Raw genomic sequence first — 15,243 nt, forward strand, 5'->3', positions numbered from 1 at the left:
TCTATCAGTGGTTTTTAATATCAAGTTTTGTATTTTGCTTCCCAAATTAAGCATATAGACATCTTATGGATAAGGTTATCCTTGCAAATACTGTAATATCTCTATCAATAAAGACAGCACACTGAAGATACATTATATGTATATATGTTTTTTTTTCTCTAATAAGCACCCATTTTATGCCTCTATATTTATTTCACACAGCTTCTGTCTGTGTGAACATGAAAATAATTTCAAAAGATTTCACAGAAGGAAAAAAATGATAATCATGTAGCATGGAATTAAAAAAAAAGTTAAAATAGCCACGGTGACATATTGTACATCATTGATGGAATTTGTAATAATTAAACGGATAAGACAATAAAACATCATTGCCGTTTTCTCCCGGAGGACACCTTTTCTTTCTGATGCTCATAAGAAATATGCAGAATGGGGGAAAATGCAGGAGGCAAAAGCCAGAGGATTTGCAGAAGGTGAAGAAAGGAGATTGAGGGAGACAATTAAAAGAACTGGGGACATGTTGTGAACACAGGAATTCATTCTACCAACACATAAACATACGCATACTACACACATGTATAATTACACCCAAACATATTTATTTACATTTCTGTCACACATGGGGTGACATCACTTCAATTACGTTAAGCAAAAAGATATACAATTTAAAAATCACTCCTGTTCGGCTCATTTTTCTCTAACATATTAGACCTAGAATTTCTATCCCCTGGAGGCTGCATGACAACCACTGAAGAACATTTTATATGCATATTTATTTACCTCTGTATCCAGATTTTATAAAACTATGATTTTCAAAGCCTTTCTGTTACGTTATGTCTATAATAAGGGGAGAATGATTTTTTTTTTTATTTTTATGCACAATATCCACTTTGGAAAGAAAAATGCATACCTTTTATATTTAGTGAATTTTACTAAATATGCATTTGTAATTGCAAATGTGGGTTATATTGAAATACCCTGATCTGTGTATGAATATACTATATCATCTTTGTTTTTTAGTATGTACATGTGTCATAGCGAATACTGAAATATTTTCTCTTGATGGAAAATATCAACTACTTCTTTCATGAGCATCAATATCTCATCACCCCTTTAAACCTCTTGTGATAAGCAAAGGCTCTCTCTGGACTGCAGGATTCAGGCTGGAGGTGGGGGTGAGGGGGGAAGGGGCAAGCAATGGTTTATTTCACATTGCTGTCCCCAGGCGGAATCCAAACACAGCCCAGCACATGATAACTTATTATTAATATATCCTTTTAAAGGCACCAGCATGGTGCTGTTATATTTCTTCTTGGCTGTAAGTTATTAGTTCCTTTTTAGACCTCCCAAACCACTAAAGGGTTAAAGCAAGCTTTCATAATAATATATAAAGTTCTGCAACCAGAAAAAGAGTTAACATGGTGGGCAAATCACGAGAGAATGGCTTTTACTATGGAAAACAATGTCCAGCTTCTTACTTCAGCCCTGGAAGAGTTAATTATTTAAAATGACGATATCAGTAAGGCTGTGGTTATGAATGGGGATGTTCTAAGTGGTGGTTGGGAGGGTGTTAGGCAGGTAGGTGTGTCCCATATATCAAACACACATACACAATCACACACCTCTTTCATTTTTCCACTCCCACTATCTTTTGGCTAAGAAAATTCTCCAGTTGTCTTTCCTCCCCTTTCTCACCTAAGGTCTGCTAATTCCCAGCCCCCACCTGCTGTCATATTGATGGATGCCCTCAGGTCATTTAAGCCTTGTCAGGAATGCAGAAAAGTTTAGAATATGAATTCAAAAGGGCGCAGTGAACTCAAAAAAAAAGGAGAAAGAAAAGAAAAAATAATATTTGTTTTCGTGCACTATTTGCCTCACCTCTTTATGTGGATTTCTAAACAAAAAGGCATATTTTGGATTTTTACTATATAAATATACATATATTTTGCACTGTATATTCATGTTGTTAGGGTAAGATTATGATTCCTTAGATATGCAGACACATACTGTATGTAGAAACAACCTAGACTTACTTTTTCTTTTACATTCTTGTTGTGTGCGGTGTTTGAAAGGAAGCTTCACTCATCTTTTTCACCAGTCCACACAACGCACATGCTCGCAGCCAATTAAATTAATCAACATGTTAAGTATCATTTCATACAGTCTGGAAAACCCGATTAAGAAACCAAAACTGTCAGAAGTGATTTTCTTAATGTATTTAATGATTTTTTTTTTCTCCAGCAATTAGAAATCTAAAAATCCAGATATCTGTTACAGAGACAGTCTTGTCCATAGTTTGGGAAATGCTATAGGAATAAAAACAAAACATATATAAAATTAGATAATAAGTAAATAATTTTTTTGCATTTAGAAATATTTTTTTTTGGATGTTTCCCAAAAACCCAAATTATTTAACATTATCTAATTTTCGTTTGCATGCTGCTGTCTGGCACTTCTGATCGTTAGCTTTAAAAGCTGTTAATGTCTTGTCTAACAGCTCCCCCTTTAGTCACTTTGCTATCTGTGTCTCACGTTCAAAGCCAGATCAATAGCAGTTTTCGTTCCAACCTTGACCTATCCCTCGACCCGGCCTCCATGTGCATCTGGGCCTGTGTTGTGGTTTCCCACTATGCCCTGCAGATACCATCTAACAATTGGGGACTGACTGCAGACAAACATAAAGGACTGACTCGACTACTCAATTCAATAAAAATACCACCAGGCTGAAAAGGAATGGTATCAAACCACAAACCGTGTGCAAGAGTTTGTTTATACAACCACATTTCGATTCACCATTGATCAGACAAGATGTTTAAAAAATATTAAAGCTGATTTAAAGATAAGGCATTTTAACAATTCTTTATATGTGACATTAGATGATCTTTGAAGTTTACAACATCCTAACAGATTATGAAAGTATTATGAAAAGATTATGAAAGTATGTGTGTATAATTGATAATGGTCAATCTTTTTTTTTTATACAATATGTTTTTTACTCTCATCTCTGTAACTTGGCAATAAAATTATAAAGAATCTTTTTTTTTTTTTCAGAAACAAAAACGTTTGTCAACATCGTATTTTGCCTGCAATTTTGCTTACTACAGTTTTTGGGTAATGCCACATGTATGCTGTCCTTTAGCTGTGGGGGTGGGACTGGGGTCAATAAGACTTTGAATGGCTTTGTAGTTTGTCCAAATTAGGATAATCCTACCTGTTGCCTTCAGCTGTTGTTGTACTATAACTCACAGAACAGAGAAAGTTGTACATCAGTGACTGAAGAGCTGCAACCCATTTATTTAACATTGCTGTTGCTACTATACGGGCTGTCTTCCACAACCTATGCTGATGCTTTGTGGAACAACACTTTCTGCAGGGTCAGGGCAGTCACCCAAATTTGCACACCCTAAATACATCTAGCATCTGTGTTCAGGGTCAGGCTGGGGGGTGCAGGGCCCACCGGGAGTGCCGCCCCAGGGGCCCTGCAGGTGCCGGCACCGGCCATGTCCCCTGCGCCCACTAACCCCCCCCCCCGCTGAGCCTCCCTAACCCCCCGCAGGGTCCCCCACCCGGCATCCTCCCCTCAGCGCACATAAGTTTAACACGTCAGGGGAGGAAAGGTCGGCCAGGGGAGCGCCGGCAAGGGTCAGGTCTGGGCCGCCATGGCCCAGTCCGACCCTGTCTGTGTTGGATTTAAGTGGTTACAATTTATACTGCTGGAAGCAGGTCTGGGCTGGAAGTCAAAATAGACACAGAGGCCTAAACAGTCCTCACCAGCCCCCTAAATATTGGCTTTCTGTGGAATTTTACAGCAGCGCCTCTGGCATTTGCCAGAACCCACAGATTGCCTGTCCAGGCCTGGCTGGGTGTAGTCACATCCATGATTGCCCATAATTCAAAAATAGCAGCAACATTTCAGGGGCGTACCCCTGACGAAGGGGTATGCCCCTGAAACATTGCTGCTATTTTTGAATAAACACGCAGGGGCTAAGCCCCGCTTGCATCACACTCGCTGTGCCGGCAATTATTTTTTGCTGGACTGTGCTGGGATTGCCGACTCTCTGGGCTGTGCACCGAGTAAGAATTGCTGGAGGAGGTAAGGGTGTGCTGGGTGAACTTTCCTTGTTCTAAAAAATGTGCCCATTGGTGATTTAGAGACACTGGACAATGATTTATAAGCAAAGGAAAATGGGTAGTAGTGATTTTATGAGGATCATTTACTAACAGTAGAGAAATTTGCCTGAGTGCACTAACTTATTTCAACCAGTCAGAAGTGTTTCCTACAGGAGACAAGAAAGCTAATTGCTGATTGTTTACTATGGAATACTGCATATTGGTTGCTATGGATTACTGCCTAAGGTCATAAGGAAATATGATGCACTTAGAGTATTAAAATATCCTGGAATTGTAGGAAACATAATTTACACATATAGGGGCACATTTACTAACCCACGAACGGGCCGAATGCGTCCAATTGCGTTTTTTTCGTAATGATCGGTATTTTGCGATTTTTTCGGAAATTATCGCGACTTTTTCGTTACCAATACGATTTTTGCGAAAAAATGCGAGTTTTTCGTAGCCATTCCGAAAGTTGTGCAAAATCTGCCGATTTTTTCATAGCGTTAAAACTTGCGCGAAAAGTCGCGATTTTTTCATAGAGTTAAAACTTGCGCGAAACGTCACGCCTTTTAAGTTTTAACGCTATGAAAAATCGCCAGATTTTGCCCAACTTTCGGAATGGCTACAAAAAACTTGCGTTTTTTCGCGCAAGTCGTAATGGCTACGAAAAACTCGCGTTTTTTCGCGCAAATCGTATTGGTAACGAAAAAGTCGCGATAATTTCCGAAAAGTCGTAAAGGCGCCGAAAAAATCGCAAAAAATACGAAAAAGTCGCAAAATGTTCGTTTTCCAATCGGAATTTTTCCAATTCAGATTCAAATTCGTGTCTTAGTAAATCAGCCCCATAGTCTTGCATGTATTGATGAGCACCAATAAAGCTATGTATAGTTATATGATGGAGTAATTTCAGCATTGGTTTATTTGTGTGCTCTAAATCAGTGTTGCTTTATGTGGTACTGCACGGAGATGTGATAATTGACTATTACCCAGAGTGCTGTACTTTGTAATCAAACAATTTTTGAACTGATTTTTGATTATCAAATAAGGTTTCTTATTACTGATGTTAAATTCTTATTTAAAAAATGTGCTTTTTCAAAATGATTTTGTATTTTAACACAACCATCCCTGGAATACGAGGTATGCATTATACACTGATAAATTAACATAATTTATCTGAAACATAACACACACCTTGGTATTTGCTACTGAAAGGGTTAAAGCAATATTCTAAAGTCCAAAGATATGATCATTAGTATTCATGGCCTCATTGCCTGTCACAATACAAGCTGCTAAAATATAACTTCACCTGTTCAACATAATGGGGTATGACAACATGAAAGAACATGTAATACTGGATGTGTGAACTTAGAAGTAGACATATTATACCAGGCAATGAGCCTATACTATAGAGATTCTTATAAATTAACTTTTTGAATGTTGGTTGCTATACTTTGTATTATATCCTCATACAGAGAAAACAGATAAATGCACATAGTCCCCCAAAATGTCTCTTTGTTGAACTTAACTGTTAAATGCAACAAGTTTTATCATTCAGAAAATAAATCATCACTAGTTTGGGCCTCTAACTGACAGAAAATGGATTGCTCTAATTTATGTCTGCACAACACAGGCATGTCCACCCAATTGGGATACAGATTGAATTTCACTGATGTTAACAGTGAACCAATGATACAAATGCTTGAATGAATTGTCCAAGTTGTAAGCCTTTTACTCCAGGACCTCCTAGAACCCACAGGATTTTCACATATATGCAGAAGCATCTCTGTACTTCTGGCAGAACACATACTCTGGTCTTTTTGAAAATAGCTTCATCATCTACCTCTTTTAGGAATGTCTGAACTGGCTTGGAAATCACATCTATGCAGTTCTCAAATAGGACATACAGTAGATTATTGCTTATAGGGGGCACAGTACCAAATATATAATAAACAAAATATGTGGAATAGGGCATGGGGCTGGAAGGTAAGTACATATCTTTAGAAAGAGGTTCATTTGTAATTAGTCCCTATTCAGTTGGTTTTAGCTGGCCACTGTCAGGAGGTAGGTTATTAAGAAGCACACTGCAGATTAGTGCTTTATTTCAAGCTGTTAATAAAATCACATGCAACCATGCAACTAATATAACTAAGTAAATGACAATTCCATTTGCTGGAATTTTGCAGTCTTTACGACCCACAATGGAAATTCAACCAAACAGTAACGCTATAGCTTTATTTATGTATCCAAATCTCTGTTATGGCATCTTACAAATGATTGTGGTAGGACTGATTAAAGAATGAAACCTGAGGTCCACGTTGAATTAAGTAAATCCTAAAACAATGGAGAACTTCTTCAGAAATACACCACAAGTAATGTTATACTGCACAGTGAGAAGTGGCAGGAAGAGAAAAAGGTTACAGGCAATTACATGCGCATATGTCTACTGATATGTTATCAAGATGTAACAGAGAGCATTATGCTCTCAGTGTCATCTATATGGGGGCATTCTGCAAGATATAACAATAAATAGCACAGTAGGGGTTTCTGAAGACTGATTTTGTTTTTTATTCTTTTATCTGATATTTATTAGGAAATGCTAGGGTGTGGGGGCTATGGTTTTTTTTAACTATACATTATTTTATGAAAAATTACTTCCTTTTTGTTCTTTTTAGTTACCAGAGCCATACATGTTGATGTCTGATCAAATCAACCAACCTTCACTCTGTGTTTGTGTTACAACTTGATCAGAATCTGATGATATCAATGTGAGTCCTTAGAACTGAAAATATGGTCAATTGATGACCCCCACTGGTGTGAGTGGGAATTTACTGTTAAACCTGCAAGCCTTGGGGCTCATATTTTCAAATGTGTTCCAAGCATTTAGCATACAATTCAGCTATGCATATGTATAGCCAGATCACATAAGATCCATTCTTTAAAATCCATAGGCCACAGCACAAAATAGATTCTGCTACTGTTCTGTTGCAGCCTTGGGAAATTACTACCAAATGAAATAAATATGTGCAAGTAACTATCCTAGATTTAAGAAGAAAATATAACCAGGTCTTCTGCCATGCAGTTTTAAGCTTGGCCCAAAAATAAAATATATAAAATATATTTTATGTATTGTAAAATATATTTAAAATAGTTAGTAGGGACAAATACTGTGTGCTCCACAAAAAATTCAAGCGGATCATAATCATTATTTGCATATTTAAGAGAAAATGTTAAAAATAATCAACTGCAAACACAGATTGTTGTGTTGTGCTGTGCTATCCAGAGCTTTAAAATCAAATGAGTTTTATGGTTTAAGGTGGCCATACACGCACCGATATTATCGTACGAAACCTCGTTTCGTACGATAATCGGTGCGTGTATGGCATGTCAGCGAGCCGACCGATATCGCAGGAAGCTGCTGAAATCGGTCGGCTCGCCGATCGGCCAAGTTAGAAAATTTTGATCGGGCGCCATAGAAGGCGCCTGACCAAAATTCTCCCTTCAGAGCTGAATCGGCAGAAGGAGGTAGAAATCCTATTGTTTCTACCTCCTTACCTGCCGATTCAGCCCTGAATGGTGTGTGGCGGATCTGACGATGTTTCGTGCGACCGACGGTCGTACGAAACATCGTGAGATCGCCACGTGTATGGCCAGCTTTAGATTCAGTATGACTCAATAGGAATCCTACAATTTTACTTTCTTTCCCACAATTCCTTCATGACTTTATTCTGCTGCAATCATTCCTGAGACACAAAGATTTGTGGCATGTGGGGTATGACTGTTGAACTACTGCTGTAAGGTGCGCTATAATATTTGTTTGCTGGGCTGGTTTCCTTCTTTTCAGAACAGCAGCCACAACAAAATGCAATTCAAACTGTGCATCTGCTTAAAGAGTCATGAGGGGTCATTTACTTTTGCAAGCTCAGTGTGCAAAGTGCAATTATGAATGCAATTTGCTGTTTGTTTGTTTTTTAACCAAAATGCAATGCATTTCCCTTGTAGTCGTGAGTAGGATGTGTATCTGACACAACTACAGCCAATACATAAAAACATGTGCATTGCGTGTGCATAATATGCCAAATCTGACACAATTGCATCATTTCGACAGCAAAATTATGCCTGTGGTTTACATATTTTGCTTAGTTGTAGCCACTGAAAAAAATGATTATAACTGCCAATTGCCTTATTCTAAACCTATTGCAGACAATAGATACAGTAGAGAACTGTACAAAAACTGGGCAGCAGACAAGATTATTATCAAACTACTATTTTCATTTTGACCTGTCAAAATTCCGTCCTAAATTATTTTTAATAGTTGGGTTTTGTGTAACTGCCTTGGGCTGCCTAAAATGTTTTGGCTGAAAAGATCAGGGTATGGTATGGACATATCATGTGGTGGATTTTATTTTCTTTCATCGTGTCACCATTGCTTCCATTGTATTCACCTCAAAAATACAGTTGTATGAAACAAAGAATAAATGGAAATATATAGGGCTATTATTATATGGTCAGAAAGTGGGGTGAATATATTAACATTAGGGACAAACATCACCGGTGATGTTGTCCATAGCAACCAATCAACAATTAGATTTGAACAGTCACCTACAAGTTAGAAAGTAAAAGCAAAGATCTGATGATCACTGGTGATGTTTGTCTCCAATGTTAATAAATACATCCTAGACTGTATTAAACATTCTCCTAGCCTTGAGAGCCACAGGAATAGATCACTTTAATAATTCACAACAGACATTCTCTTTTAGGGGGCAGGTAGAGAGCAGCAAGGAGGCTGCCTAGGTGACTCCCCACACCCCTCCCAAATACAGTGCTGCTGGATGCAGGCAACACTATATTAATGGGTCAAGCAAGGTTTCTGTGCTCTGTTTTGAAGTGCAGAGACTTGTTGCAGTTCTTCAAAGGGCAGGGTGCAAAATGTATACAACATGGTGGATTGCATCATCCTGTCCTGACAAGCAACAGAGGACAGGCTCATAAATAGAAAGAAATCAAATGTGATTTTTAGAATAAGCCATAGGTTGCTGTCAGGGATTCTGGGTTAACCATTTCATATATTAAACAATACAAACCACTGTGTTGTTTTCTGTGTTCATGATTTACCAGATGTTAAAAATAAAAACCAATTCTTGTAATGAGAAATAACTCTTCTAAGTGATATTTGTAATGAGGGAGAATAGTGAGATGTCCCAAAAGCCCTTTTCTATGATTTCTACATTTTCTGTGTTTAGTCAGGTCATTACATTACATTACTCTTTTACAGAAACAGAACTGCGTGCACAGAAACAGAACTGTGTGTACAAAATCACCATACCCAAAGGCTTATATCCACTTTCAGTGTATAAGAACCCTGCCACTGACCAGGGCTAATGTATTGGCCTTCCTAGGTATTCTGACTATGCATTCAAAATGTTAAGCTAAATCATGTGCAACTTGAATGGTGTATAGATGCCAGGTGTTGCTATCATTTATTTATATAGCACTAATAAAGCCTACAGAGATTCTACATCAATCACTATGGTTCAAAACAGGCATCTTAAGTACACAGAGGCCCAAACAGCTTCCCACAGGCCCAAGAAATAGTGACTGTCTATGGCACCTTACAGCAGTCCCTCTGGCATTTGCCAGAACCCACAGATTGCCAGTCCGGGTCTGATCACCTTAGCCTCTGTTCTGGTAAAGCTTACAATATAAAACCTTACCTATTCAGATGCAGGGGAACATGCAAACATCTTGCAGATAATGCCCTGGCTAAAGTTCTGCAACTAAAAACGTCTCTAATGCCTATATTTCTATATTTTCTGCTCTAATGTTAGAATAGAATCTGCTTTCTATGTTCATTTCGAAATCTAATAGTCAAGGAACCCAAGGATTATACTTAAAAAGGAATGAAATACATTACATAAATACATACAAAATAATTTAAAATGTTTCTCTAACCCTTCTTTCAGAAATGTAACTTTTCAGTGTGTCCTTCTGCTGTCAGATGCTGCAGCCACTAAGGATCACTGGAGGACCAATGGCTCAGTGGTTTACAGTATTGGCAGTTTAGTTAGGCTTTCCTAATCAGAACTTTCTTATGTGCATTTGGATATTATGCACATATTTTTTACAATGTGTCTAAGTGAGATCAGTACATGATATAAGCAGGTGGGGAGGCCCAGTGAGTAATTTTTGGCATAAGCTACTGTATAATTTTAAAGCCCAGTGCTAGAACAGAATACAAGGGTGAGAAAGCATGCAGTGGAAATGGTTGCATATATATCGAAGTTATATGCAATATATTCTTCATTTACCTCAAGAAATGCTTAAAGAGCATGATTCTGGAACCTTTGAAAAATAAAGTCTGTACTCATGTTATTTCAACAAGCTTCCCTGACAGTCAGACTCCTTTTTTGATGTATTATTGTTAAGCACCAACATATTCAGCAGTGCTGTACAAAAGTGATATTAGCCTTGTTTGCCCAGGTTAGAAATTGCTAGCCCAAGACTATGAAGGCACTGCCACGACTTTAGCTGTGAGAGATTTAAGGCATTAGTAAAAAGGGTAATTATATCTTAGTACAAGCAAGAGTTGCTGAATTTGATACTTAAGGAATATACTGTATTATTTTTCTTTATTCTTCCATACCATTAGCATGCCCCAGACTTTCCTTTACCACAGCACTATGGTGTGGAGTATGTTAGCACATTACAAATAAACACAGCACTGTATTCCTACATCTGCAAAACGGAACCACATGAAACGGCCATAGAAAAATAAATAAGAGGCAAGCCCTTATGGAATCAGACTGGTGCAAATTACCCAAATTACCTGGCCCCCAAGTGTCATTTCTCAACACTGAAACAATGTTCACATCAGTTGCAACACAAAACCACCCGTGTAGTTCACAGGATTGTGCATATTGCAGAGCACAGTGGAACTGTAGTCAGTTATTGAATGCTGTCTTTATTGTCTAGCTTTTACTATAAGGGTTAAAGGAATGGTTTAAAGAAACAAATGAGAGTCAGTATTATTATGGGAACCCAGGGGACTGTATTATTTGCACGCAGTCAACTGAGTAGTTGCAAGACCTTAACTACAAAGGGTGCAGATATTGCCTCCTACCTGAGCTGCCTAATGGCCAAAAAAAAAAATTAGCCCCTTTACCACGGAATAAAAGGGATGTACAATCCCACAATTAATTTATAATGTAATCATTTCATCTTAAACAACTGAAATCAAAGATTAGGCATAATTTGCATACTAAAATGATGTTGGAGCAGGCTAAATGCAACAATATATGTATTTAGCATTCAGTAATGCCTGTGATTTCAGTGTCTGTGTTCAATATTTCAGTAACCGCAGGAAAATCCACAACATACTAACAATTAAGGCAAATCCAACTTTTGCATTCATCCTAAAGCTAATCCCAGATATGGAGGCTTATTTATAAATGCACATTACAGAATTAATGTCTAAAAAAATAGAAGAAAAGTAACAATGGTGTATGTAAATGATACGATTCACCTATTTATCAAAGTGTGTGCAAGAGTTACAAGTAGAATAGTGCCAATATTTGACATCACTCTAGACACTGCATAGTCCATTGAAATCAGCAATGCGGGTTGCTTAGGAAAGTTTTACGATTACACAGTTTTTTAATGTTGGATTTTATGTTAAGTGACACAATCATGAACATTTTTTGCAGAGTATTATAAATAGTAAGGTTTTTTCACATGGCTTAACATTTATTGACTTGAATTGTATTTTTCTCTTTTTTTGATCCCTAATTGAAATAGGCAAAGTTTCCCAAATATTGAGAGAACAGGTATGTAAAGAAGTTATTTGTATGTATCCATCCAATCCTTAGGTGAGGGTGCAAAACTTTCATTATTAAGGCAATTCTATATGTGTACCATGAGACATGTGAACAGCTTATTTAAAGAAGGCTTTATGGCTCCTTGTTTCCCTCCCCACCCTAATAAATATTCCAGCCCATGCTGTACCAATATATATATATTCCCCTCTTCCTTCATTCCAGCTTTTTGTCATCCTTTTCCTTTGCCAATTTTCTTTCATTCTTCATTGAAGGAGTATTTTGAGTATACTTGGTGGCTTCTCTTCATAACTCTTTAAAAGTAAAAAAGAAATCTTGGTCTGCTTCCAAATTTGTATTTGTCCTTCTTGTTGCTGTCACCACCAGTGATTTTAGACAGGGCATAAACCATATGACAGTATGTTTCAAGCTTGCACTTTTAAGCCACAACAGCCATTTGTGCTGTTGCTGGCAGATGAGGGGTTAATAGTCTAGCTGAGCTCTCAGAGAGTGCAGGAAAGTGCACTACTTGTGATCATGCCTCTATTACCCTACTCGTCCTTAGTTTGCTGTCATGTGCATTAAATCAGACGGCCCTTATGTGCAATATCTAAAATTGCCATCATTTTACTCCTTTTTGTCTTCCCACATTTCCATGAAGATGCAAGACATCAGTGTCTATCATTTTTATACCGTACATCCTTGATGTGCCTCTTTTAAACTTTCTGCATATAAGTAAGATGTATTTATATTTAAATTGCAGCTCAGAAACCTTAATTTTATACAGCTTCAAGTCTCAGAACAATTTTAGAAGATTCTTCTATTTTTCTTTTTAGAATTTGGTCTTTTCTTATGCGGAGTTGCAGCAATTCATGTATGTGACTTAGCCTACAAACATCATATTGCTATAGCGAAATTAACAATGAAAGGCACAGTGTCCCTAACATACGTTAGAGATGCAAGTAGTGTAGTTATCTAAGGGTAATTGCACATGGATCGTTTTGTTGCTGTGTAAAATTGCCTCTTGGACGGAGGAAGAGCCATGTCCCTGTGTGCATGCTTTATTACTGCAACATTACTTATTAATGAGCAGTCACTTAACTTACTTATGTAAGCAATGCTTTTTGCCTTTACCTATTGCTGTGGTGAGAACAGATGACAAAACAGAAGCACAAACTAAAATCAGTTTAATTTTTTTTAAAAAGTAACTAAAATGGGCCATTCCCCAGCATGGCCCTAGCTGACTTAAGATGCAAGAGTAATTGTTCAGCTGCTATGGGCTGGAAACTGTGTTGGTGAAAGTATGCACACTGTACACACTGCACATTGTTTATGTCTGGGCTGGGCCTCACTTGGGAAGTGAGAGTTGCAGGACAAGACAACTGACTTTGCAGAGCCAGACTAACACAGACCACTTCCGTATATACATATACATATATATATAATTTTTTTGTTGTAAATTATAACACACTGTAGCATCGAGTATATACATTTTATCCCCTCCTCATTAACAATTACATTTTGTTTTAACTAACAGAGTCTCACAGCTTTTATTGCTTTATATCTGTAGACATTCACTAAACAGTGGGTACAGCACCAACAAGGATCCTGGATAAGTAATAGAAACAAAATCACTTGCCATGTTGTAACCACTAATCACCACTAAACCACTAATCAGTTTGTAAGTATAATTCCTGAATAATGGGTAATGCATCTTTATTGTGTGGTTTTATATAGACAGGGTTGGACCCCCCGCAGGGTCCCCCACCCGACGTCTTCCCCTGAGCGTGCGTAAATTTAACGTGTCAGGGGAGGAACTGTCGGGCAGAGGGAGCGCCGGCAAGGATCGGGTCTGGGCCTAGTCCAACCCTGTGTATAGACTTAGGGCTATATTTATGATGCTGTGTAAAAAGTGGAGTAAAACATTACGGATGATGTTGCTCATAGCAGCCAATCAGATGCTTTGCTTTGGTTTTCTAACTGTTGAAATCTTTTGCTGATTTGTTGCCCTGATTTGTTTTACACAGCATGATAAATATACCCCTTAATGTAGTTCATGTGGTTTTGTGAGGGCACTGTGATTTTGGGGCAACTGGTAGTTGGCTTGACTACTGTGAGATTATGTTCCCAAAGAGGAGTAGCACTTCTGCCTTGCAGCACCGGGGTTCTGTGTTCAATCCCAGCCACTCCGTTTCTCACAGAGCATATGCTTGGTCATGCCCCCCACTGCTACTGCTGTTTCCCGCCGTAAACCCTTCTGCCTTGCTGCCCCTTACATTTGCAATGCCCTCACTGATTTCCTACAGAGAGAATCCTCCCTCAGTCTTTTCAAAGCTAAACTTAAAGACCTTTTGGAACATTCGCACAGCACCTGATCTGGGAACTGGCACTTATATTGCAGTGTCACCGACAGCACTTACATTTGCCTATTTGTGTCTGTAAGTTACCCTCCCATCTAGATTGTAAGCTCTACAGGGCAGGGACCTCCATAAACTTGTCTCTTTGACTTTTAACTTATTGCAACTGTACTTTGTATTTATTTGTATTTATTGTTATACTTTGTATTTATCTATTATTATTTTAATAACCCCCTGTTTGTATTAATCTATTTTACTGTACAGCACTGCGTACATAAGTAGCAATTTATAAATAAAGATATACATACATACTATCTGCAAGGACATACATGCATACTATCAGGGTTTCCTCCGGATACTACAGTTTCCTTCCATACTCCAAAAACATACAGGCAGGTTGATTGGCTTCTGACTAAATTGGCCATAGTGTGTGTGCATGTGATACAGACCTTAGATTGTAAGCTCCTCTGGGGCAGGGACTGATGTGGATATGGAATCATCTCTGTAAAGTGCTGTGGAAATGTTTGGCTCTATATAGATAATAACGTGAAACAGGAAATAGGGAAGGGAACTAAAGGACAGTTATCCAGTAATCCAGGGTAAATCACTCCAATAGGGTTCAATGCTCAAATATAAACATGGAATGATGTCATCAAAAGCTTTCTTAGTAATCTGATGGCACTTTATTGTTTTGTTCATATAAACACATTTCTTGGACAATTTATTCTCTGGAAGTGTGATGAGAGTTTATTATTGGCTTCCCTTCAGAGCTGAGTAAAGCCATCGGGGAGCCCTAGGCAACCTGGGCAGCCACTGCTCCCCACACCCCCCTGCAGCATCACCGCGAATGTGCTCACTCTTTCTCGCACACATGTTGACTCTGCTGGGGGTGGGGGAGCACGCACTGGAGTGGCAGTGACAAGTGGGGAATGACGGCCCGGACTAGGGGAAGATGAAGGAAGATG

Source organism: Xenopus tropicalis, chromosome 8 (assembly GCF_000004195.4).
Source record: "Xenopus tropicalis strain Nigerian chromosome 8, UCB_Xtro_10.0, whole genome shotgun sequence".
NCBI lineage: Eukaryota > Metazoa > Chordata > Amphibia > Anura > Pipidae > Xenopus > Xenopus tropicalis.